Raw genomic sequence first — 6,174 nt, forward strand, 5'->3', positions numbered from 1 at the left:
TGGATATTGAATTTTGTCAAATGCTTTTTCAGCATGTATGGAGATGATCATGTAGTTTTTGTCCTTTTTGTTGATGTGGTGGATGATGTTGATGGATTTTCTAATAGTGTACCATCCTTGCTTCCCAGAAGTAAATCCTACTTGATTATGGTGGATGATTTCTTTGATATATTTTTGAATTCGGTTTGCTAATATTTTGTTGAGTATTTTTGCATCAATGTTCATCAGGGATATTGGTCTGTAATTTTCTTTGTGGTGTCTTTGCCTGGTTTTGGTATTAGAGTGATGCTGGCCTCATAGAATGAGTTTGGGAGTATTCCCTCCTCTTCTACTTTTTGGAAAACTTTAAGGAGGATGGTTTTTAGGTCTTCACTAATGTTTGATAAAATTCAGCAGTGCAGCCATCTGGTCCAGGTGTTTTGTTCTTAGGTAGTTTTTTGATTACCATTCAGTTGCTGGTAATTGGTCTGTTCAAATTTTCTGTTTCCTTCTGGGTCAGCCTTAGAAGGTTGTATTTTTCTAGAAATTTGTCCATTTCTTCTAGGTTATCCAGTTTGTTAGCATATAGTTTTTCATAGTATTATCTAATAATTCTTTGTATTTCTGTGGTATCTGTAGTGATTTTTCCTTTCTCATTTCTGATTTCTGTTTTATGTCTGTAGACTCTCTTTTTTCCTTGATAAGTCTGGCTAGGGGTTTACCTATTTTATTTTCTCGAAGAACCAGCTCCTGGTTTCATTGATTCTTTCTATAGTTTTATTCGTCTCAATTTTATTTATTTCTGCTCTGACTTTTATTATGTCCCTCCTTCTGCTGACTTTGGGCCTCATTTTTTCTTCTTTTTCTAGTTTCATTAATTGTGAGTTTAGACTGTTCATTTGGGATTGTTCTTCTTTCCTGAGGTTAACCTCACAAAGACATTTTAAAAACACATGCAAAAAGTTGAAATGCAAGTAAGGTGTATAGACTAATCAATTACACTGTGCCAATATCAATTTCCTGGTTTTGATAATGTATTATAGTTAAGTAAAATGTCACAATTGAGGGAAGTTGGGTGATGGGTACATGGGACCTCTCTGTATTTCTTTTGTAACCTCCTGTGAGTCTGTAAGTTGAAATAAAAAGTTTAATAAAAACTGTAGTAATGTGTCAACTTTATTCTGTTTGAATATTTTGAGTTTGGGGTTGTCAGCATAATGTGAAGATTATTTAGGACACTTTGGTTGCAAAAGTCAGAGTAGCTATTTTAAACTGGCATAATAGTAAAAAGAGGAAGTTATTGGTGTGTGTAACCAAACTATGGAACAGCAGGGCTAGAAGTGTACCCAGGGCCAGCTAACCCACCACCAGTACAGATGAGACTCTCTCTAGTTTCCTCTCCCACCCCTTCCTCCATCCCCTATTTCCTCCTCCCCTCCCTCTCTCCTGGCCTGCAGCCTGGGCTCCTGTCTGCTTGTTGGCCTCAAACTCTCACAGATGTGCTACAATCCAAAAGGGCTTCCTTCTCCCAGCAGTTGCATGAAACACCCAAGGAAATCTAATTGGCCTTATCTGGGTTCCATGGTAAGTCATGGCTGGTCACTTCACCAGAACTTGATAGAGGGAGGAGAAGACCTTCCCCGGAAGAAAGGGGGTGCTGTTACTGAGAGATGAGGGAAGGGAGGTTGGACAGAGATGCCCATTACAACATATAAAATGGGTAAGCATATATATTAATGAAAAATTAGTGTCTGAATCTATTGGAAGTAAGGAAACAATTTGGAGGTCCAGTTTAAGGTGTTGATGTGGTGGCCTGCATGCACAGTGCCTCAGATTGGTCTCAGTGCCAGCCAGGCTCTGGCCTGAAGACTACAGGGTGTGTGTGGTCCACAGGGAGGCATCAGGGCCCTGGGGAAAACCTGTGCTGAGTCTACAGGGTCAGAGGCAGGCCAGAAGAGCCCACTGGAGGGCCGGCCCTCAGAGACAGGATCACCAGGGGCTCAACTGTAACATGGGAGGGTATCTGCACAGGGGTCAAGAGCATGCCTGAGACCTAGATCACTTGAACCTGAGATCTGACACTTGATAGCTGAGTGACCTTGGCAAGTTTCTTAAATTCTCTGAACCTGTTTCCTCACATGTAAAATTGGGATGAGAATATCTACCTCATAATTTGTTAAATTCAGTTGATATATGTATGTAAAGTGCCTACCCTCGTCCCTGCACGGAGAAACTGTCAAGTTAAAGTTCACATGCTGTACCTGTAACTTTACAGCAATACAGGGTTGTAGTGGCCGGCAGGTGGCGCTCGAGCCCAGCGCTCTGCAGACGGACTCCAAGGAGGCTCCAAACTGAGGCCGGTGTTGATCTGATTTGAGGGAGGGGCCACGGGCGCTCAGACTCCCTTCCCCGGGGTCTGACTCCAAGCTCGGCCTCAGATCTCACAGTGGAGGGCTGAAGCAATGCAGCCCCCACTCAGCCCCCCATTAGTGTCCTCCCAGCCTGAGAGTACCCGGAAGACGGGGGACTCCGGTTCCCTGATGTTACAGCGATCACTAGTTCTCTGGCTTAACAGTGTCAGATGTGGGAGAACTACCATCTCTGCGTCTCATCTCTCACACCAATTTTCGTGGAAACCAGAGAGTGGAACATTTCAATGAATGTTTAAGTGACTGGAACTTGTATATATTTGTGTTGTGGGGGAAGCCCCAGCCAGAAGGCTGACCCACGTTGGGCCGAATGAGGAGTTGAAGGTCAAATTCACTTGGATGTTAGAGTAGGCGTCTTGGAAGGCATCTGGCGTTAGTGAAGGGTCCCTTCGCCTCTGCTCTGGCTGGGACAAGGTCCCTCTTCTTCAGCTCCCCAAAAGTCGCGGGGTTGGGGTTACCACTCGGGCACCTGGAGGCCCCAGCCCATCTCCCTGACCCGGCCCGTGTGCTTCGACTGGATTTTCAGCAGCCGAACTCAGAGCACAGGGCCAGGCAGTTGTCATGGGGACAGGAGGGCACGAAGAAGAAAGTGGCTTTTGATCCGCTGGGAGGATTGTTAGCGCTCCGCTCCCCCAGGGGTCCTGCCAGTCCGAAGGTTTGAGGCTGCAGGAAACTGGCAGGCAAACTGTGTGCGCCCTGCAGCAGGACCACCGCCTCCCACCCCACCCCAGACCTTCAGTTGCTAGGCCCGCTGCGTAGGGCATCGTTTTCCCTGCGGGGAGCCTGCAGCTCCCGGCTCGATGCCCGTGGTCCTCCTGTCCAGAGTGCGGACCTCAAGCAGAAAGAAGGGGACTGAACCTGGGTCCTGTGTAAATTTCTTTTTATTTATATGGCTTGGGATGTTGGTATTCCAGAATCTGTAAGTTTGTATCTTTCATCAGTTCTGAAAATTCTCAGCCTTGATCTTTTCAAATATTATCTCAGCCGCCTCTTTTCTTCTTCTGGAACCTAGTTAGATGTATTAGAGCTCTTGCTTTTTTTTTTCTTTTCTTTTCCATCTCTTTGTCTTTTTGTGGACAAATCTCTTAGGTGCACCTTCTGTTCATTGATTTTCTCCCCAGCTATGTCTAATCTGCCATTAACTCTGTGTGTGAAATTTTTAATTTAACCTACTATAGTTTTTCATTTGTAAAAGTTCTATTTGGTTCTTATTCAATTCTGTTTGATAATATTTCTAGTTTCTTGCTCTCTACTTATATTCTCAACTCCTACTGACTTTATTAAAATAAATTTTAATAACATTAATTAGACATTATTGTATGATCTGTATCTGAGAACTCCCTATATGTGAGATTGTTATGAATCTGATTATGCTATTTTTTTCTACTGCCTGTCATTCATGGTTCCTTGTTTTCTATATGTGTTTTATGATCCAAAGCTGTGAGCACATCATCTTTCTTGGGATCATACTTGGGGAAGCCTGCGCTGAAGGTAGTTTCCTCTAGGGAGGATTTGTGTTTGCTTTTGCCAGACGCCTGGAAGCACCACTTACCAGGGACCGATATAAACTAAATTATCAGCTTGCAGTTTTTAAGAGTACCCTGGGACTGTGAATTCAGGCTGCAGATCTACAGAGGGGCCAACTGTGTTAAAAATTCTCAGGGGAAAAAAAAATTCTCAGGGGAGATAATTTCCACCTCTTCCACTCATTGCTTGGAAATAGGCAATTTACCTTGAAGTCTGCATCAGGAAGGTGTTCCCCCTTAGAGTTCCAGTTTGTTTTGGGGTCTTATGTGAGTGTTCTGTTAGATACCCTGCTTTCAATGGGGCTTGAGTTTCATCACCGGCCCTTCTTCTTACAGGACCATGAAAAACAAAGCTCAAGTTTGCCTCATGTGACAAATGACTTCCAGGTTAAAGTGGGCTTTCAGTGCTCCATCTATCACTCCAAGCCATCAATTTTGCTTTGTTTGGCCTCTGTGTTTTCCTTACCAATTTTCCAGCTCATCAATGCATTGTAAAGGTTTTAAAACTATTTCATCTAGCATTAAAATTGCTTTGCCATACTGGTAGAAACGGAAGTGCACCTGTGAGTTCCTTAGAGAAAACCCATGGATACCTGGCTTGTGAAACTGGACACTACTCTGACCTTTTCCAGTTTCCTTAGCTCCTTCTCACATCCACTTAATTCCACCAGCTTACTGTTGTGAGCTGCACACCTTCCTTCCCCCCAGGGAACTAAGCCCAGCTGTTTTCCAGTGTATTCATTTACCACACAATGAAAATTCAGGCTGCTCTCCTTACATGCAGCCTATTCCCTAATTCTACTTTCCCTTGCTTGGGGAGACCTTGGGGTAGTTTATGAAATGTCCCCTTCTCCTAGGTGCTCTCAGTGTTTCAGGGTTTTTCTTTCTTACATTCATCATGGAGGTGGAGGGTAGAACATTGCAATTCCCACTAGGTGGAGGGCTGGCTCTTCTGAGAAATTCTTCCTTTTGTTTCTCATCCTAGTCTCCTTTCAGAGCCTGGGAGAGAGGGGTGGCTTGAGGCAATGTTTAACAGCAGCTGCGCAAATTCCGCACCCACATCCTCCTTTGTAAGACCTGAGGGTGTGTGTCTAGCCCCAAACGTTTTGTCTTTCTTTAGAATGAGGAAGCACTAAATCCTCAGCTCTGAGTCCTGGTTACCAATTCTGGGACGACAGGAAAAGTTCCTCTTATCCCTTTGAATAAGTGACTTCATTGCTGCTGCTTGTCCAGTGGCTCCCCTCACACTTAGAGTAAAATCCACACTCCTTACCACAGCCTCTAAAACTGTGCTCCATCAAACCACCCCAGTCGACCTATCCTATCTCTCCTCCACCCCCTCTGCTATAGCTACATTAGGGCATCTGTTTCTGAAACACATCAAGCTTGTTTCCACTTCTGGGCTTTTAGCCTCAATTCCTTCAGCCTAGAATTCTTTTCTCCCTCATGTTCCTACTGTTGTTTCTTGAAGTCCCAGCTATTAAGTCAGTGTCTCAGGGAGGCCTCCTTAAACCATTCTATTTCATATTTTTGAATTACACTTTCTGCTGATTCCAGAACATTCACGTGGCAGTGATAGCATTAATTTTTAAAAAGTCCATCCTCTTGATAAAGCAATGGAACATAAGGAACAGTTTGTTGCAATCATTTTCTACCGTGTGAATATGTGATCTCTAAAGTTAAGAAATCATGTCTAAGTCTAGGAAATTTAAGACTGGTTATTTGTGATATATGGAACATGATTACATATACCTAGTAGTTGTACCTGGATTTCACCTATCTTTGTATTGTATTGATATTTTCCATAATTTAAAGCTTGTCCCAAGCACAAAATTCTTAGCAATAAGATACCAAGGAATGAAAAAACACAGTCGTAGCACGGTTTGCTTCTGCACACTATTCAGGAGGCCACGGACTTATCCGGAGGTTCTTTTGTACCTCTTAAGTATCATTAAACATCTCATTAGTCATAGTAGGGGTGGTCTAGGGAGTCACTGTCCAAACCTTCGGTAGTTACCCATGGGTGAAGATGGCACAGATGCAACAAAGGAAATAGCATCTTGTCATGACGATGCAACGTTGCCCCACTCCCTTCACTGTCTTACTCCTATAGCTTTAGTCAGTACGTGAAATTATCGTGTGTATGTTGCATGTTTCTTGTCTGCCTCGACCACCTGCCCGGCCTACCACTATGTCCCACCCCTAACAGCACGCCCCTGGCACACTGGAGACGCTCAGTG

The sequence above is a fragment of the Manis pentadactyla genome, chromosome 15, assembly GCF_030020395.1.
Source record: "Manis pentadactyla isolate mManPen7 chromosome 15, mManPen7.hap1, whole genome shotgun sequence".
NCBI classification, from domain to species: Eukaryota; Metazoa; Chordata; class Mammalia; order Pholidota; family Manidae; genus Manis; species Manis pentadactyla.